This window comes from Haemaphysalis longicornis, unplaced genomic scaffold (genome assembly GCF_048455015.1).
Source record: "Haemaphysalis longicornis isolate Haplotype H1 unplaced genomic scaffold, Haemaphysalis longicornis Haplotype H1 scaffold_12, whole genome shotgun sequence".
NCBI classification, from domain to species: domain Eukaryota; kingdom Metazoa; phylum Arthropoda; class Arachnida; order Ixodida; family Ixodidae; genus Haemaphysalis; species Haemaphysalis longicornis.
Genome location: NW_027526225.1, coordinates 60,829,514 through 60,850,863, shown reverse-complemented (window position 1 = coordinate 60,850,863; position 21,350 = coordinate 60,829,514). Strand labels below are relative to the sequence as shown.

General features: G+C 45.8%; 1 protein-coding gene across 1 annotated transcript in view; it reads left to right on the top strand.

Annotated features, from left to right (window-relative positions):
* The window catches only part of LOC144162733 (tyrosine-protein kinase transmembrane receptor Ror-like), a 288,345-nt gene that overhangs the window by 165,410 nt on the left and 101,585 nt on the right, over positions 1 to 21,350 (top strand). The window lies entirely within an intron of this gene.

Sequence of the window (21,350 nt, the reverse complement as noted above, 5' to 3'; positions counted from 1 at the left end):
AAGACGATAGTCTTTATCGGCTTTTGCGAAGTAAATGCCTCCCTTTGCTTTCCCGCTCACCTCTCATGTTCCTCTTGCGTCGCGCTCCTCCCAAGGTAAAGACGCCAAAGGTTTGGTTAAATCATTTTAAATTTACCGCGTTCCACTGCTCCTGGCCGGGTGTCTCGATGCCAACGCTGCCGTACGGCGAAGACGCGCGTGAATCGAGGCGCCCTACTTCAACGTTTATAGAACCGCGTTTCCCTACTCCACGTGCGTTGCAAGCAGAACGTGAAACCTATCTAGTGGAACCTTGCGTAACTGTTGCCGGTTGATTTCTTAAAATGGCGCCAGAAGCTATAGTGGCGCTGGCGACAGCAGGCGACGGCGGAGTGAATTCTTTTTCTGCAGTTGATGAAGTATTTAATTTCGCAAAAGTCAAGCATGTTTGACTTTTTTATAAAGGAACACTGCAAATATCACTCCTGTATTGATTTGTTGTCTCATATTTGCGTAATGTCTTGTTTTTCTTCAACAATGCTGACAAGTATGAACCTTACACCGGACATAGACGGGTAGATTTAGCTGTGACTATATAAGACTATTGCGCAGGCATTGTTTTGCTTTGGCCGGGTGGCTGAATTGAATCACAGACAGACGGACAGACAGACAGACAGACAGACATACAGACCAAAATTTCTGGGTTTAAGTAGCCCAAGAAAGACTATCGTCTTTAAAAGAGTGTAGACGACACGAGCGCTCGTGTCGTCCATACTCTTTCTGTCCTGTTTTCGTCTGTGCTGACCATCATAAATTGCATCGTCTGTTGCATTGCAGTGGGTTCGAGATGCCCTTGACGCCGGCTAAAGCGATATCTGGGGTGTTGTAAGCTGGGAAAGTTTGTACTGTTGTTACCCGCCATGAAACAATATCTGGAGTTCGCATCGGGCGTTCATTTTTGTTGCTCATCATTACGCTATGTGTGGCTCTTTAAAAACTTTCCGCTTCCATCGCATCTTTTTTTCATCATTTAGTGCCAAATGCGTGCTGAGGGCAGATACTCTTACAACACGCGTGCATGTCTCGCCGAATTTCGGCCTCGATCTAATGGGGTTTGTGGCCTAAAGTATGCTTAACGCTGGCAGTTTTAACAATGACAAAAGTGTTTCTAGTTACATCTTCGGCTCAAAATTGTTTATGTTGGAGAAGGCTTATTAGTTTCAACCTAATTTCCGGGTGGGGAAAATACTAAAACGGAATTGACGCACGAATCAATCGACGTGAAACCATTGGATCTGAGGGGGCCTTTGAGGCAGACAGCTTCGTTGGCCTCAGCGGGTATGCTGAAGCTACGTGGAAGGTGGTGCAATGCCAATTTCAATAATTAGAGTAGCAAAAATACGTCCTTCGGGAATTCAGTGAAGGAACATCACCAAGGTTTGCCGGTTGCTAATGTCTGACATGAAGCTTTTCAGGCACCCGATGATAAGATTGTGTTTTACTGTTTAATTTATATATAGAATACGCAAAGCTTCAAATGGTAAAACGGTGTACGCTCAAGTGGCAAAAGTTGTACCGCTGACAAAAACCAAAATCGCTTCATTTTCCAGATTTTTTTTTTGTTTCAACCACAATTGCTTAGATTGTATTTATTGGGTAAACTTTCAGCCACTCTTGCTATTTCTTTTTTAAATCCGATATTGTGTTTTTAGCACGGCTCAGTGACACTTGTTACGGGATAATATCGAAACCAAAGAAACAATTCTCGTCAGGTTTTTCGCATCTGTAGCACCTCTGAAGTCTCATCCTACACTGACAACAAAAGGAATGGACATATACCCGTAATAAACACGCCAATCCGCTCAAAAAAAAAAAAAATCAATGCCTACCCTCTATTTTTGACAAATGGTCCCACCGCCCTCGCGGTTTCTGTGGAATGCCTTTTCTGTTTGCACTTCCCTTCCATCACTCTGCCGTTTTTATTTCCGCTTTCTTTCCCTCTCCCGCAGTTATTTACTTCGCCGTCTTAGCTCCCTCAATCTGTCGGCGCTCGCTCGTAGTGAAAAATTGCCACCGCCGTCAGGTGGTCTCGCGCTCCAACCCTCGTGTGTAGCGGACGAGTTTATTGGGTCAACTTAAAGCTTCCGGGGTGTTGGCTGCTAAAATAAACAGTCGGTTCTCTCGCAGCCAAATAGATAGCCTCGAATTGTTCCAATGCAACGCAGCAGCGAAACGATGGAATGGCAGTTTGTCTTATCACACAGGCCTCACTATACGACCGGTGATACAGGCTACACCCCCGTCAGGTTATGTACAGGTGCCGTCATAAGTAAATGGAACAAGAATGTGTAAATATCACAAAATATTTGCCTTACTGACTTTATGAAAGCCATCACCGCTTTTACGGAATTCGAAAAAGTTCTTTTCCATTATGGACGACTCCTTCAAACGCACACCAATGCAGCCAGGCAGTTTCCGGAAGAAGAAATTGCTGTAAATTTACGAGACCGTGTTTCAATTTTTTTATGGCCCCTGTACAACTTTCCGGGACTGTAATACCAACTACCCTACCGGTGCAAATAGCGACGTTATCCGAAACTGTGCAGTTTATTTATTTTTTGTTCATTTTGAGGTTACGTTTTACTGGTTACGTTTCTGGTGTCAGCTGTAAACGTGCACCCACCTTTTCAATTGCTGCGGCCGCTTGCGTCAGACATCGTGTTTTTTTTTTCTGTGGATTCTTGTTTTGTTTTGTTTTTGGCACCGAGGAAGCATGTTATTCCGCATCTTATGCATTTATTCCGCTTCTCTTTCACCCTCTTTGAGGCGATATTTCAACCAGGGTTTTTGTTTATTTTATTCAATACCATCCCGACGCAATTTACAATAAAACAACGCCGTAATTTTTGTTTTTGCACCTGATTGTGGGGTTTAACGCGCCGACGCAACGCAGGCGATGAGGCACGCCGTAGTGGAGGGCTCCGGATTAATTTTGACCACCTGGGGATCTTTAACGCGCGCCGAAATCTCGTACACACGGGCGCTTTTGCTTTTCGCCTCCATTGCAAGACCGGCCGCCGCGGCCTGGAATCGAACCCGCGACGTCATTCTCAGCAGCGCAACGCCTTAGCCACTGAGCCACTACGGCGTGTTTGTTTTTGCACTTGTGCTTTGTCTTAAAGCTGTCCAAGACTACCTGCGCACTAAGGACACAGTGGCAGTAGATCGGAAAGGTTTTGCCTACACATGCTTCGTCTTCGGTCTCGCTATTACGCAATGCACACAAATGGTAGTAGTGGTTTTTCCCAAAAGGATTAAAAAAAAAAACACTGCACCCCAAGAAGTGCGGATGACCTGACCCCCCAAACTTCATGTTTCTACTTAATGAATGGCAAGCGTTATAAATGGCATACAGATTCGCCTGGTGAGGCAATAGATCATGCGTGTGATTGAGTTAGTTGACTCACAGGGGCGAACCACTAAGGTTAGGTCGAGAAAACCAGGTAAATGAATGAATGACCCGGAAAACTCCGTAAAGCTCACAGCACAGGGGTAATTTCTTCGCGTTTAGTGGTTTCTGCGACTGCAGTGCGAAAACCTAAATACAAGAACTGCGAAAGAGAATGCAATATCGGGAACGCTTCCGCCGGTGTGATTAATAACCAAGGAGCCAATCGATGGTCCGGCCAAAAGGAGAGCAACGGTGAAAGAGCGCAAAAGCTTCGCGCCGGATCTCAGGCTATTAACCTGGCCACTTGGACAGGCGAAAACAAAAATTACAGAGCAGCTCAAGGGAAAAGAGGTTTTGCTCAAACGGTCCGGTGGCCTCCAGAGGGCAACACCAATACGCTCGCTCCTAGACGAACGAACGAAGAGAGCAAAATTAAAGAAGCGAGAAGATATGGGAGCAAGGCGAAGGGACTGTGCTTCCTTATGGAGGGGAACACCGCCGGTTCGAGTGAAACTCGGCACGTCGGAGACGCGAGTTCATGGAGCACAGTGTGTTTGCTGATAATTCTGTTGCTGGAGGATTTTGACAACGTGACCACTCTGTTGGATGCATGCCGTGACGTCCTCATGGGCGGAGCAAGATACCGAGGGTTTGGTTACTGGTCGCGGCGACTGTATTTGCGGCTGTTGTGATGCGGGAAAAAAAAACATGTATAGTGGAATCTCGTTAAACCGTACCCGCTTAAGCCGTAGTTCCTTTTTATACGCAGTTAATCCGAATCCCCGACTCGTTTTCCCGTTAACCTAATTCGTTCGGATAAAGCGTAGTGCCGGTTAGTGCGTTTCTTCGCGTCCCCGTCAGGTACGGTTTATCGAGGTTTCACTTATACAGTTGTTGCCAAACGTTTTTAGCCCATGCTGAAAGTTTATGTACCACAAAAAATGCAAAATACAAGCTCACTTCTCAATTGAGGCTGAAGTGTACTATGCCAAAACTTCGGCGACAAAACCTTTCTTCCTTTACTGTCGTAAAATAGTCCAGTCACACTTGAGGGTTGAGCTTGCGCAGTGAATTCGTCGTGCCATGGAAATGTTTGTCCTGGCCTAGAAAACTTTGTTAAAGGGGTTTGCAGCGTGTTAAAGAACGCTCAGCAGCCCACACCAACTTGAAGCCACCCGTTCAATTGCAGTGCGCTCCGGATCGAAGTTGTCACGCATTAAACAATACTTGGAACTACTTTTGTTTCGTTTTTGCGGCTTGACTGATGAAGGCTCTCGTGTTATAAAATGGTGTGTGCCGACTGACGAGTACTAATAATACGCGTATGTGCCAAGTCATAGTAACACGGTGAGAAGAACAAAATCACGCAAAGGAAAGAAGTTTTTTTTTCGGAAGAGATCTGCTTTCGCAATTACTACAGTCACGAGAAGTTCTATGTTTTCTCGTAATGTTTCCGCTTTTTGTAGCGTGAGCTACACTGGTCGAGGTTGAGCAGTTTCGCGTGGCTCCTGGAGAGCCGTGCTGCGCATGCGCGAGGAGCAGTGACGTCACACGGCGCAAAGAACGTTGCTCGCTTTGAGGCGTCTCTCACACACATCACGCGCCCAGCGTCTTCACCGACCTCCGTTCCGCACGAGGCGGTTCCCTCCACTTGACACCCGCCGCGGTGGCTCAGTGGCTAAGGCGCAACGCTGCTGAGCGCGAGATCGCGGGTTCGATTCCCGGCCGCGACGGCCGCTTTTCTGATGGAGGCGAGAAGCAAAAACGCTCGTGTGGACGAGATTTCCGCGCGCGTTAAAGATCCCCAGTTGGTCGAAATTGATCCGGAGCCCTCCACTACTGCGCGCCTCATCGCCTGAGTTGCGTAGACGCGTTAAACCCTACACTCAGTCGCTCCACTTGATCATACGAGGGGTGCGGGTGTGGAACCGATGGGTCGTGCGTCGCAGCAACACCGGCGTGCGGCTGTGAAACCAGCTTAGCTCTGGGGCGATTGGTGACGCTGCACCGGAGCCGCTCGATAAATATACATGTGTCACATAATGCGTATACCGTGTGTGTGTGTTTGAAGCAGCAGTAAGCATGATAATCAAGCTAGTCCTAGATAACTTCTTGCGATATCCTGATCCTAGATAACTTCTAGCGATACTTCTTCTGGCGTTTGTTGTTATTTGGAAGTTTCATCTTAAAATGTTGCACGCAGTAGGGGTGAGTTAGTTTTCCGGGCGAACTAATCTGCCCATCTATACGACCTCGCTTCCAGCGTCCTTTAAGGAAGTCTGTTTGCCGTATTATAACACTGCCCAATAAATGCACAGTTATCAGCTGCGCACGAAATGAACTACCGTACATAAAAAAATCCAGCACAAAAAGTCACCGCCAGAATAGAGTTGAAACGGGAACGCATCAACGCCAGGCACGACTTCTAGCGCCGTTTCTTTCCGGACTTTGCGCCAATGATTTGACAGAGAAAGGATTGCGCCGCCGAGGATCGGCGGGTTTGTCTGTTCTGGCGGTTTATTCGGCGGGTGATGTCGCTGCCAATACGTTGAACGCAGGCGAGCGAGTGAGGCTTCCGTGAAATATCTGGCGCGTTAAGGATCTAGACCCCTCCCTTCCCGCCTTCTTTAATCGAAGCGTCTGCTCCAACCTGAGCGAGGGGACAGTGACAAGTGAAGGCGGAATAAAATGAAGGAAGGAAGCAAATAAGCGAACCAAAAGGAAAGAGTCTGCAAGGGCAGAATGAGCTTTGGTGGCGGTATAGGTGGTCGCGCCGTGTATAGATCGACGACGACGACGAGAGAGGTGCTATCCATCACGGAAGAGAAAATGAGCGTCGTGTGCCTGCTTTATCGATCCGAGCAATCAATGCAGGCGAAGCCTAGATGCCACCGTCTGCTTCTGCCTTTTTTCTCGTTCGGTTGTGCTCTGCCAATGGTGTAATAGCGGTATAGCAGCTGAAGACACCTAGGGAACTTTGGCATGGGCCGTATAGCGTTCGGCACGTACAGGGGGTTGCATGTAACCTGGATAAGTGATTGTAATGGTATGTTAGTTTCGTCCACGAAAGAAGCAAATAACACGTTATTGGGGGTGGCGTGAAGCCGCTCAATCGTTTTTTTTTTTTTTTTTGTAAATATTTGGGTGAACTAAGAAAATTTTGGACGAAAGATTTCGCCTATGACGGGTGAGTCCAGCCAAAAAACATTTAGTTATAATGATCAATATCGTCAAAAAACCAACTATTGTGGCAGCTTTCATAGAATATTTTATTGTACCACCCGGTCTGCTGGCGCTTCAAAAGACGCGCACCAAATTTAAGCGACCAGCTGGTCGACTTTGTCCTGTAATCGTGTTCTTTTTTAACACGAAAGTGTTTTATGCCGGGATCCACCAAGATCTCACGACTTCATATCCGTAACGGCAATGACATCGCCAGAAAAACTTCTATTGACGTGGCGGCTCCGGGATCCGAGCCACGAACGCTTTCGCCGCAATGGGAGGGTACGAAGTGCTCTCCCGACTGCACTATGAAGAGACGCGTAAATAGGACGACAGACGCACCTTATATCGTTTTTTTTCAGATGGTGCTGCCATCTATGAGAGGCGAAGCGAAGTAGTGCATCATGACGCTAATGAGCGCCGACAGTTGCCGCCTCCATGCCAGCGCCTACGTGGACGCGCAGCGTAAGCTGCGGAGAAGCCGACTTGCGGATATCGCGCTCGTTACACGGCCCGCTGCTCCTTGATTTTGATTTGATTGCAGGGTTGAACGCGCCGACGAGGCGCGCAGTAGTGGAGAGCGCTTAATTTTGACCACCTGGATGATCTTTAACGTGCGCCGAAATCTCCTACACACAGTTGTTTTTGCTTTTCGCCTCCATCAGAAAAGTGACCGCCGTGGTCCGCTGCTTCTTTCGCTGCAGCGGGCCGTGTGTTCACCAAACGATTCACTGACAACCCGTTTGGTTTCGTTCGCACGGGCGGTTTGCGAGCGCCTGGGGTTTCAATCGAATTTACGCAATGCCCCGGCGCGTGCAATCCAGTGTCTAATGTTGATGCGTCTAACGGTGCCATTCCGACGAAATATAAATAGCGATGTGCAAGTTCATTTCGATGCACAATTAGCATGCAACTGCTCCTGTGAAGGCACATTCCACTTTTGTGTTTTACCGGTTCCTATGGAAGAGGGAACAACCACATTTTTTTTTGCCTAAGCCATAATTTTTGCTATATCAGGTTATCATCGTCTTCAACAAAAGTGTCGGGCTTGGTTTTGTGAGACGCCGCTGGTAGCTCTGATTTTGATTACCTGCTCCCAACTCGGCGTTAACTCATTAAGCGTAGATGTAGATGGCTGCAGTGTAGTTTGCTCTGACATTTGCAAGATAACCTGCCGCCTAAATAAATTACTGCTGAATGACGGAGTATCTAGCTAGCCATCTAGATACCTGCATTAGATAGTACGTAGCTATTACATAGTATTTAGCAGTACCTAGGTGCTTTGAAATCGGGTATATTGTAGTACCTCATTAACAGTGGTACTTACAAGTACCTTGGACTCGGTAGTACCCAGTAAATAGATAGTACCACCTATGTTCTCTAATATCTAGCTAGCATAGGCCGATCATCGGCTTATGCGATTACTTGCCATATGAAGTGCACGTTGTGGGGAAATGCAGGGCGAATGGATGAAGGAACGAACAACAATACAAATTTTCAGAATCGCAGGTCTAGTTTTCGAATCCAATTAACCTTTCCTCCGGAATTCAAGAACCTCTGCGAAAGAACGCCTCAACCTCCACTGAAAACATTCGCCACGATTCTTCTTTGTTAACCGTGATGATGGAGCTTAAGAATATGCGCTTGTGGGGTAGAAGAAAATTTAGAAAGCGTAGGGCAAATTTAAGTCAAGAAGCAAGAAAAACAGGGGAACGAATGTAGGAGTGCTAAAAGAGAATTTTCAAAAAGAAAAGAAGGAGAGTCTGGGAAAGGCTTGGTTGGCTCATCGTCGTGCCATCGACAGAGGCATGGGGGGCAGACTCATAAAGGAATCGTAAACTCACGCGCCTCTCACCTTCCTAAGTGTAGTGGGCGTCACCGATCTATTCCCTTTGAATTATTTACATCACCGCCATTCGCCTCTTCCGAGTCTTGTAGCGGGCTTCTGTGTAAGAAGGTGTATTTCGCAAAGCCCCCGAAAACCAGCAATCAATATAAAAAAAGGGAACGAAAAAAATATCGCCAAATAATGTTGCGTAAACTGTATTATCTCGCGCTGTTTCCAAGCAAAAAAAGATCAAGTAAAAATTCAGGGGCGTCGAATGAAAAGCTATAGAAATATTGCGTGATCAGAGTACAGTGGCCACTGCCAGCCGCATTTCTTTTTCGTATGCAAGTGGAACCAATCTGTTCTACCAGCCATTCATTCTTTTTACTTTTTCCTCGACTGCTTTCAATGAGTGTGTTTAATTTTTCCACCTTTTCGTTAATCATTTAAGGCGATATCGTTCGACGACTCGCCATATCAAAAATATGGTGTCGCAACTGGGATAGGGGCAGACAAAATGACCGGTGGCACGAAAAGAAAGGTAAATCAATTGAGTTGAAATGGAGACTAGGTAAATATTGGTCTGTGTGAATATCCATCCACCTACCCATCCATCTATTCATCTGTCTATCTGTCTATTCATCCCTCCGCCCTTTCATGCATCCATTCACCCATCCTTGTCACGCCGCACAACAATGCGCATCTTTGATCCCACACAATTTTCTCCGCTTCGATGCTTCTGAGGAGAACCTGGGAGAAACCCTCCAGCACCTGCTCTGTGAATGTGCTCGAATCCGTGCTCAAAGAGTCCCTCGCAGTGTCTTTGGGACAGCCGCTTTCCGTGGACATTCAGCTAAATGACGTCTTAGGACCATGGGTTTGTCCCAAACGTGCTCTACGGGCTACAAAAGCTCTGATCACGTATCTGCAGTACACAGGTCTAGACCAGTCGCTATAACACCCTGTTTCTGTGGGCATTTTCGCCCGGCTAATATCGCCAGACTTTCTTAAAGATCTCTCTCTCTCTCTCCCTCTCTCTCTCTCTTCTCTCTCTCTCTCTCTCTCTCTCTCTCTCTCTCTCTCTCTCTCTCTCTCTCTCTCTCTCTCTCTCTCTCTCTTCGTCCTTTCGACCGATCGATTGCTCCCTCGCTCACTCACTCTCACTCACTCACTCACTCACTCACTCACTCACTCACTCAAGATTTACTTTTATTTCCAATTTTCAGTGAATACGGCTTTTGTTTTAAATCCACCACCGAGTACAACGTGTCAAAGTCAACGCAGTTTCATCCGGACTCCGACGCTGAGTTTTTCTACTACAATTTGGAGTTCCACGAGGTTTTAATGCAAGCTTGTAAACATACAAATTCAACTATAATTACAGCTTTCGGAAAAGTAAGTGATTAAATAAATTATTACCGAAGGTGATTTTGTGGAAGTTACAAGAAGCCGTTTCCAGAGATGTCTCTGTTTCAGTACGAGTTTTATTGTGGACACTACAAACAAACAGGCGCATGGAAATTATTTAACGGAAAGAAAGCTTGGTTTCTTGTTGGTTAAAACACCGTAACTTTAGTTGCAAGAACACTAAAGTTTAGATATTTTGGATGATATCACATGGCTTCTTCCTAGTCACAAAAACGTGAAAAATGGCGGGCACAACTGCAACATGTCCCCGAGTTACCAGAACGCCTTGGTGAAGAGACGTTGGCTCCTCTGAGGAGGCGGCGCCACCGTATCATGTCCTTCCCTTTTTTTTTTCATCGCACGCTGCATACAGAAGGCAAAAGAAAACATAACCCAAGATAACGCTGTCGAGCTGCTATACGTAATCGAATATACACATCACGAACACGTAATAAAAACTTGCGTGTGTCGGGAAGCGCTTCCGATGGCTTCCCTTGTTTCGTTTTATTTTATTCTTCTTATTTTTTGTATTCCGGGTAGTTATGTTACATTATTTTTGTAACCCTCATGGCCCTCACGCACGCTCCTGTTTTTCTTTTTATCGCTGGATCGTACGCGTCTGTCTTCTTTACTTTGACGGCGTTTTTCCCTTGAGCATTAACCCTACCATTCATCTCCACCCAAACTTTTGGCCAATACTTTCACCCGCCTTCAGCCCTTTCAGTACTCCGTTGGCTAGTTGTTTTATCGATTGCTCCATTTTTCGTGTTCCTCGATAATTTTATTTCCCCGTTGTGCCAATCTCATAGGAATACTTCTTTTTCTTTTTATACACCAGAGATAAGAGCCTTCAAATGCACGCCCTTCTCGCCGTCTTTTATCATCATCGTCATATGCCGCCCACCCCGTTCGCTCACCCCTCCATTCTTCCTTCCTACGTTGTACTTCCGGTTTAGCGTGTCGATAAGAGGGGAAAGGAAGGGGAAATAAGCCCGGTTTTGCAGAGGCGGGAGACGGGTGGGACCTCTATCTATATGCTAATTCCCATAACGCACTCCCCGTAGCGCGGCTACCATCCGCATGACGCGGGCCCGTAGTGTCGTCTGCTTTCGCGTTCGCAGACGACCTTATACCGTGTTCAAGCGCCAAAGTGCTCTGGCTTCGTTATCAGAGCGGATTTGAATCAGCGAACACGCCGTGTTTCCTCGATGTTTGTTTGTGCGTGCGTGCGTGCGACAGGTTTTTCAGGAACGATCGGCTTCTGGATTGGATTCGGATGTGGCCCGTACCCTCGTCTGTTCTGTTAGCGTCGGCGGAAAAGGGCTCGACGATTCTCTGGGTGCCAGCTTCGATCGCGGTACAAAAGTGCATATGCCGCGAGTGCTCCAGCGCGTCACTTAGGAGTTCGGAAAGCTCGGCTATTAACGTTTCTTTCGCTTTCTAACACTGACAGAGACCGAAAAAGCTCCGCAGAAGTGCTACTGCCCCTGATGCAGAGTTTAATGCGCAGTACTGTTTGTGTAGAGCCCTATTGTGTTGTTGATGAGCGAATTGATTGTCAGTAGCATCGGCTTATAACATGGTCGCGATTCTGCGACGAATGTGCGTGAGCTTGCCTGTTCTATCATTTGCTTTAAGATAAATCAATGCGCACCATATATATATATATATATATATATATATATATATATATATATATATATATATATATATATACGATAGAGAAGTCAAACTGAAAAAACATAACAACATTTATTCTAACGTTTCGGCCGGGGGCCGGTCTTTTTCAAAGATCTTTGAAAAAGACCGGCCCCCGGTCGAAACGTTAGAATAAATGTTGTTATGTTTTTCAGTTTGACTTCTCTATCGTACAGCAAACCCTCATAGTCAGGAACATTTTCTATTAACTATATATATATATATATATATATATATATATATATATATATATATATATATATATATATATATATATATATATATATATATATATATATATATATATAGAGAGAGAGAGAGAGAGAGAGAGAGAGAGAGAGAGGAGACTGACTTTCTTTTTTAACAAAAAAAGGGTTACCGCCCAACAGCGACAGAACGCGTAGTCGTAAAGGCAGCCGCATATAGCTAGACACAAACACTTGAATACAGCACACACTTCGTCCTAGGCTGCGCACTTCTAGGAGAACATGCAGGGTATTGGGAGGAGAAAGTCCCATTCGTCGGCAGTCGGATTTTCTTCAAACAATAAAACATGCTGTTTAGGGCTGAATTCTACTTGCCACAACGTTAGAAAGTGCGCGAAGAAACTGTGGCGAAGCCTGCTGCCGTACGTGCAAGCCAAATCCGCCAACACGGACGATTGAAAGAAGAAATGCCGTCTTGCAGCTGAGTCGCTCGCTGAACACGCGAATGTGGATATTCACGATACTTCAGGAGCGCTATATTTGCAAATGTTGCCAACGCTACCATCCCGTTTCGACGATTTGGCATACGACGTACTTTTCGAAGCCCATATACGAGAGTTATGTAAACAGAACCATAAAGCCCGCAGTTCTGATTCATTCTCTGGTAGCTTGTGTTGGTGCTTTCTTTGCAGTACACGCCGCAAGAGCATCGTGCTTTCAAGAAGTTTAATATAAGCCATATTTGAACGCCAGTGGAGTGTTGTCGTAAAGTTATTTGCGGGTAAGAACCAGGGAGAGAGAGAGAGAGAGAGAGAGAGAGAGAGAGAGAGAGAGAGAGAGAGAGAGAGAGAGAGAGAGAGAGAGAGAGAGAGAGAGAGAGAGAGAGAGAGAGAGAGAGAGAGAGAGAGAGAGAGAGAGAGAGAGAGAGAGAGAGAGTTTTGTTTGCACACAAGTAGCTTTGGGTTCCCTGTGCCGCGTTAGTCAGGCAGGAGATTTTGGTGGCGGCTTCCTCGGCCATCTGGAGAAGGCGTAGCTGCAACGACTGGCTGGAAAGATTTTTGTGGAGTTCAAAGCTGACCCTGAGCTTTTTCTTTTGAATTATACGAACACTGAAGTGGCATATAGTCCCTGGCCTAAAAGCTTTATAAGAATACGAACTAGAATGTATATGGCACTCAAACACTTTAATGGCAAATTCCTAATCTCCTGAACACTCACCCGGCAGTGTTTGACATGATTGAGCACACTTCCTCGGTAGCCGCTTTATACTGATAACTAAAATTTATTTTCTACTAGAAGCGTAAGATTTTTCTGTAATTTTGTGTTATTTTGTTTATATGTTTACGCTATTTTTGTTTCCTTTGCGAAAGCGGAGTGATTGCGCGGTAATCTCATTTCATTTTATCTTTATTAGTTTGTTGCACGAGAAAAGCGCGTATATCTCTTCAGTTGTATATCGTTGTAGTGTGTATTATGTCTGTTGTTTATTACGCTAAAAGTGTGTATGCATATTTGAGGCGATTTTTTTTTCGAACAGAACCAGATTCACTTAACGCGAATTTGCGAAACAAGCGGACGCTTGTTACCGGACCTAAATTCAACGCTGTCAACGCTTATTATATTGCATATTTTACATGTCAGCTAGGAGACGTTTATGGCCACAAGTAATTAAAAATTATGCTCTGAATTTCAGCAATATTGTGGTGATAACTTTGGATTTGACTCATATTGCATTGAAACAGTCAAGTTGATGCGATATTCGCATGAAAACTTTATTTCATCTGACTTTCAAGAATGTTGCGATTCAGTTTTGGCGGAAAAGGCATTCAATGTACGCAAAAGGGTTTCAGGAACAGTACAACTATACGCGGAGAGCGGGTGAGTTCTCTCGGCACCGTTAGCAGCTATTTTCGAATTCTTCAGTAGGATAATGTTCTTAGACACGCCTTAAGGCACTCACAAAGTAAGCAAGCTCTTCTTTGCCTTGCTACGAATTTCCGAAACGCTACACAGGAAGGCTGCTAACATATGCTTCTTAACCCTAAACTTCATCCGCACGAATTACTGTGTTTATGTGTACACTGTGATCCTTCTGTGAATTTTGGACCTATGCTTTGTATAGTACATAGGAAATGTAGTAGTGAGTTTGCTTTGTGCTATTTCTCTATTACGATTGTGCTATTATGCCTAAATTTGTGAAGAGACGTGTTATTATGTACGCTGTAAATCGGTGGCTGAGGCCTCTGTCAGGCCACGTTCGACTTTAGTCTCAGCCTCCCCTTGGTTTTGCCAAGAAATAAAAATCAAATACTCAAATACTCAAGGGGTTCGTACTCTGAGAGTGGGGGGAGGGGGGATCTGTCAGGGCTTATAAGCGGCGGCTATTTAGTTACGTACTAAAATAGTAACGGTGGTAGTAAAAGAAATAAATATAACCAGAGTTACTCCGTAGGTACAAAAGAGACGAGATGAGTTCATTGTTTCACATCTCCCAGTTTTATGTCGTTCACTTCCTCTTCCCTTCACTTCGTCGTTGACTTCCAGGGACAAATCTTTCGCCAATCTCTCCTAATTGCCGTCTAAATTCATGATAAGCCAGCTCCGAAAAGAAAAAAAAAAGAAACTTCGAGAAACACCTTTGAAACAGTCTGAACAGTCAAGCCAAAAGCAAACTCCCATTGCGCAGATGGATTTGGCTCATTTTGGTCCGTGTAGCAGCAAGATTTGGCTTATTTTCGATACGAACTACGATCTGCATACACGTTTTCAGGGCGTTATTTCGCCAATTTTGTTGCCACCCCTTTTTTTAGTGGAAAGTTGCCGAGTTTTTCTTGCCAGTGCAGTTTAATCTGAGTTAGTTTCGGTTTCTGGATCTAGCTCATTTCGAAAAAGAAAAACGCCTCGTTTGTATTTATTTAGGCATGTGTCGTTGCTTCTGTTCCCGTCGCTGCCGCTGTCAAGTGCTAGGGACCTAGTCAGGTGACTATTACAGTGTCGTTTTGCTTAAGCACCTTGTAAATTTGTGATTGTCAAAAGTTCAATAAACAAACAACAACAAAAATTACACCATCTTCCCATAGGGGAACCCTGGGTAGTATTGGTCGAGTGAAGTTGCCATTAGTCTTCAGTTCGTCGTTTCCATTGACGTTCAGCTTCGCGTGCCTTCGTTGTATCAGTAGCTTCTTGACGTAGTCTGAATGAGTGAAGGACATAAGGCGCGTTCGTAGCACATGCTCCCGTTATAGCGCAGTGGGAAGAGCGCCACGTACCTCCCGTTGCGGCCAGAGAGTAGTGGGATCGAAACCGGGCGCAGTCCTAACTATTTCTTTTTATAGTCGACTGCGCTGACGTCAGCCCAAACGCTGATGGGGCTTAAGAGACGCGCATGCGCAGTAGAGTTCGGACAACGACAACCACGATGGAGGGAGGGACACAGCCCGAGCATGAGATGCTTCGCATCTAAAATTAGTAAATTGGAGTTGCGAGAATATCGAGTTAGTGCGAGAATGAGCCACCGTAATGAACCGCGCGCTTTTTAAAGCGAAAGTTTTCATAGTGGGACCAATGGCGTCCTATCAAAACTAATTCATTTCCCCGTAGACCGGTTGGTCGACCGAAAAGCTCGGACAAGATCCATGGACACACTGCGCGTGCGTGAAACCGGGCTTCCACTGTGTCAGAACGTTTACTTGAAAATCGCCAACAAGGAACGCTTTTGATAAGACAATACACGCATCAATTATGAAGAAGGAGTAGAGCAGTATAACTTTATCTAACTAACCGTGTATCGGTATACGTTTAGATTGTTCGTAGATGCGTCTACTTTGTGAGCACAAAATCGTTGCATGGATTCCTTCTTGGTTTGCGATTCGTGTCTTTGAAGGATTGACGGTCCATTAGACGCGCTTTCAGCGAAAGTTGGACGCACTTCTATGAACGTTTCCACGCAATTTTGAGGCAGGTTTGATGTCAGAAAACGTTCGCGCTTCTCTCAAACTTCTTTAGGAAGGTATGGTGAATTTTTTTCGGAAAATGTAACTGCACGCTGCGGACATTGATGTACAATGACGATTCCTGCGCTGCGAAGTTGCTTGGAACGGTGCGGTGGACTTGATACTCCTTTTTTTTTTATCGTAATTGAAAACAGTACAATGGTCATGATGTGACGTTCCGGCGAAGGCGTATACGTTTACTACACTTTGCGCGCTACTTACTGGTAGATGTTATGCCGCATAATGAAAGAGTAGAAGGAGCACCGAAACGTTCGGCTTTTTTTTTTCACAGCAAAAACCTTGAGTGTCCTGTTGTCCGAAGAACCGGGGCAGTTTTACGCTACAGAAAGCGACTTTCGTTGCAAAAAGCAAACAAAAAGAAATCTCGGGCCATCTCGACTAACGTGAAACCTGGGGAGGGGCGAAGCATGCAGTGTATAAGTGTATTCTTGGCGCCTTGGCGTTTTTGGCAACGGAGATGAAACCGCTGGGGGGTAGAGGTATACAGCTTTGCTGCAAAAGTCTCGTGTCTTTGAAGCACGAAGCTCTCTAGCGCGCGGCGTAAACCAGTGTCCCGATGTTTTTTAGCACGCGTTACGTTCTAGCGCGAGGCCTAAGCTAGTTTCCTTGTGAATTGGTACCGTGGCTACATTACACGAACGACTATCACGACGACGACGACAGGAGGCGCCAACAGCCCCAGCCCCTAAGGGCTTCGCCCCTAAAAAAACACTAAAAAATGCCTGAATTTGTCCCGTATAGTGTGGACTCGATTTAATAAAGTCATTCAGTTTGAGAAACCCTGGTGTCCAGAGTAGGAACCGGGTGCGTCACCAGCACGCCGCGTCAGCAATTTCCCAGTGGTGGTACAAGATTTAGCCTACTGCGTGCGGCTCTGACGTCATGCAGCGTGAAAGATGATTGTGACGGCGCGTGAGTAAGACGGGCGCGCCCCCGCCCCTGAGAACTGTGATTCTGGGGGAGCTCTGGCGTAAAGTGCGCCAGTATGCTTACTCACGACAAAAGACGAAAAAACTAAACCGCACAAAGAGGCACAAACACGGTGTAACACAACAAAAGTTTTCCAAAGTATCGCTCTGGACAGCCTTAATGTTTTCAACTTCAAAGCATGCCCGTAAACTTAAGCTTTAAGTGCCCCGAGGAACTTTTTGTTTAAGCCCTGCCCTTTTGACCCCTTCCTTACTAAATGTATACGCTGCGAAGGTGCTTTGGTACCTGTCTTAATTAACCAAGGCTAGAAGAAGCGGAAACGTGTTCTCGGTTATCACTCGTTTCTTTTTGTGCTTTTTGTAGCATCGTCTTATGCCACACACGCACGCGTGCGCGAAAGTTCTAAATCGCTGAAAAACAGACCGTTCTCTGTACATAGCTGCGTTTACTTTTCTCGCAGCGAATCCCCTTGAGAAACGGACTCGCTCGGTAATCATTCCAGTGAAAATGGGAACGTGATCGTGGGGTTCGGTTTTGGGCTTAAGCGCTTCGATTGTTTTGCGAAGTTTATGGAGTGAAAGAAAAACAGCGCATACGGCTCCATCCGGAAGCCTAGCCAAACCAAGTCGGTAGTCGGTACGGGCGTGAGGAGCGGCCTCGCAAATGCAGTGTAATTCGCAATTACCGGACAGTGTCAATCCCAACTCAATACGGAAGTGGTTCCGTGCCGAGAATGCCGAAGTGACTGAGCCCTTATCCCTAAGAAAAGGGGGAAATGGTGGGAAATATAAAACAAATACCGCCCAAGAGAGAATGATGTATCGCTACCAATAAACGAACTAATGGATTCTTAGCCAGCCAGAACGACAGTCTTGATAGCAAGGGAGATGTTTTTTTGTTATTGTTCTGTATACGCCTTCTTCTGTTCTTGAACCTAGGACCACTCAAGGAAGGAAGCTACGTATGAGAAGAAGGAGTATTTCTCGCTGACCAGGCGTTTTCTGCTTTCCTTTCGGTTCTTCGGGAATTGTGGAAAACGATCAAACAAACTGTGCCGGGTTTTGTCTTCGAATCGAAGTGTTTATTGAGGTTTCCGGACGTGATCTGAAAAGCGGCTCGAAAGGGCCAAACGAAGTTTTATATGTTCACCTTTTTTTCCTCGTACGGACAGGAGCCTTTCTTTCTGTTTCTCTCGCGCGAGCTGGGTGAATCGCTTTCGCCCAAATTGAAAGAAACGAAAGCGGAGAAAAGTTTCTTTTCGGCGCTCCCTCTCGCGTCGAAGAAACACAAGCGAAGCATAAGTAGCAGACGACAACGGCGAAATGCGCGCGGCACTGCCGCAAGTCTCGTACCGCGCCTAGCAGACGACAGGAAAGAAATAAAACGAAAAGCAGACGATACTGGGGAATCGAGAGCAGGCGACCGGAAGTTACGCGCGGCGACGGCAACGTCGCCTAGGGAGCCGCCATTACTCTCTCCGGTCACGTCGCCATTAAAACCCTTTTAGCGTACACCTTGCGCCGGCGTGATCTCGACCTTTTTGTATTTTTCCTTCTATTTTCGAGATTCTAGTGGAATTGCTTTTTTCCCCCTCTCCTTTGGTTCCGCATCGTGCTTTGTTTTCGGGCTCCTCTCCTGGAGTGATTCTCTGCGCTGCTTCAGGCGACGCCGTGCCAGAGCGGCAAGCTTGCGTTTCACGTCCCCAGCGTCCATTTCGGCATCGGTCGCCATTTTGATAGAGACCGAGAGTGAACGAGTTTGGCGGCTTGGCGCGGCGTTCAAGGAATACAAACGAGGTCATATCCGGCGGGACACCAAGGGGCTACAGATGCGAACCGACGGGCTGTGCGGCGCAGTCTGCTGAGGTGTAACGCAGCCGTACTTCGCGGTTCATTATTCATTATTATTCGCCAGTCGTCGTGTATCTGACACACACACACACACACACACACACGCACGCACGCACGCACGCCCGCACGCCCGCCAGCCCGCTCGCCCGCCCGCACAAACGCACGCATGCACACGCACACACACACACACACACACAGCTACACACACACGCACACACGCGCACACACACGCGCCCGCCCGCCCGCTCGCCCGCACGCACAAACGCACGGATGCACACGCACACACACTCGCACACACTAACACTCGCGCACACACGCGCATGCGCAAGCACGCACCCACATTTTGTGTGTGTGCGTGCGTGCGTACGTGCGTGTGTGCGTGCGTGCGTGCGTGCGTGCGTGTGTGAGTGTGCGTGCGTGCGTGCGTGCGTGGGTGGTTAGGTGGGTGGGTGCTTGGAATAGAATGGAAGTAGGCATATTTCATGTTCTTTACAAGACATGACGAGGCGAGAGGAAACGCTGCTGCGGACATCTTGGCTAGTTCTCGCCCCATGTGTACGTATGGGCAGCAGATGGCACGTGACATACAGGATTCGTGTATGGTGAATACGCTTTAATTTCAATAGAACCCTATTTTTCCGTAGTATGTAATAAAATACTGAAAAACGACAATGTTACAACAAGAGAGATTATTGGATGACACACAGATGAGAAGGCGGAAGTTCATACAATTTCTAGCGAAACATTACTTGCATACATACGCAAAACGAGTTATTTTGGGGTAAAAATTTCTAGGGAGATATTGCTTGAATACATGCGCAGAACTACATAACCTCTGGGTAAAACAACGAAAAATAAGAAATGAAAAAATACTTGATTGATTGGTTGAGGAGTTTAACGCGCCCACGCTACACAGGCCATGAGGCGCCCCGTAGTGGAGGCCTTCGGGTTAATTTCGAACACCTGCAGGGGATCTTTAACGTGCGCCGAAATCTCGTACACACGGGCGTTTTTGCTGTTCGCCTCCATCAGAAAAGCGGCCGCCGCGGCCGGGAATCGAACCGGCGTCCTTGGGCTCAGTATGGACAACGCCTTAACCACTGAACCACCGCGGCGGGTAATAAAAAATACTGCAGATGATGCAAAAGTTTAAGAACCTTCACAGAACGCTAGTTAACCTTTTTCAATAAACTGGTTTAAAAGTTTAAGGACCCTATGTGAGAACATTTTAAGACCATAGTTCCGCAACAGTGAATTCTCCACTGTTCAACTTGTTGAGTGGATTTCACAGGTACAATAAAGATTAACTGCGCAAACCTAGGAAAAAAATCTCTTATTACGCTTTGCACCGCCTCTTACAGCCGTACTAAGGCGATAATTATAAAAATCGTCTATACCAATCAGGTTGAATTTTTAAAGAAGCGGACCTTCCGAGCTATCGAGGGGGGAGCGTTACAAATCATGCACGCTGTTTTATTTCGGAGAAGTCTGATTTTGATAACGTTTGAATAAATTGTGGTGCCCCACACAAGCAAGCGTATGTAAGAGAAGAACAGTGAATTGTAGATTGGAAACTTTGTTTTCAGAGAGAGTGAGTTCCGACTTCGACAGAATATGCCAACAGTACGGGCTAGTTTTGTCTTTATGGGATCAATCTGAAATTTTATGGCTTATGTTCAGAAAAAAATCCACTTAGTGCTTTCATTCTATCTACTACTTCTATTCTACTTTAGTTTAGAAATAGAGAATCTGGTATTATGTCCTTCCCCCTTGCTTTAAGAATTACCACTTTCGCGTTTTTTTTTCTGTATTAATACTTAGGCCGTTAGATTTGAAGCACGTGGTCAATTTTATCCGAATTTTATTACCTCGTTCAAATAGGTTATTAATATTATTATCCGAAAAAAATGCTACACAGATAACAAATTTAGCTGATTGATCAATCCGCACTATACAGTAATGTACGCACTGAATAAATGAGGGCCGAGTATGCTTCCTTGAGGGGCCTCATACTGTGCTGGTTTAGTTAAAGATGCACAGTTATTTATTGGCACATATCTGTAACGGAAGCGAAAAATTGTTCATGATTTTGAAATCAATGTTCCACGGATGGCGTGATATTGCAATTTCTGCAAGAAAAACGTTCGGGTAAGCAAATCAAACGCTTTCAAGAAGCCGACGAACATTCCTAGTACAAAGTTTTTTGCGGTATAAACTATTTCGCATCGAGAAGAGCAATTTCAGTGGAACGATTTTTTCGTACGGCCTACTGGAGTTCTGTTAATAAATTTTGTTTGTCGCTGAAAGCCGCAAAGTGCGAGTGAATGAGTTCTCATGTGCTTGAAAACATGGACAATGTAGAAACTGACCTGCAATCGCATTGCGCATTTCTGTCTCATTTTTTGTGTATGAGAGTGACCGGAGCAGTGCCTAACTCTACTGAGAAGCTTCCATTGACAATGCAGAGGTTAAATAAGGGTAGCGTCCTGGGCACGTTGGTACTCCATTGTTAAATAAAATGATTGTGCTAAAAATGGGGACAGGGACGGAGTGATGACAGACACACACAGACACACGTGTGTGTCTGTCCTCACTCCGTCCGTGTCGCCCTTTTTAGCGCAATCATTTTATTTAACAGAGGTTAAATACTTAAGTTAGCGACGTTGTTATAAGATTACCGACAAATTTCACTGGATGTATCTGAAAATCAAAAACATGACAGCAACGGCTATTTTTTATGTTCATAATTGTCGCCTTCATAATCGT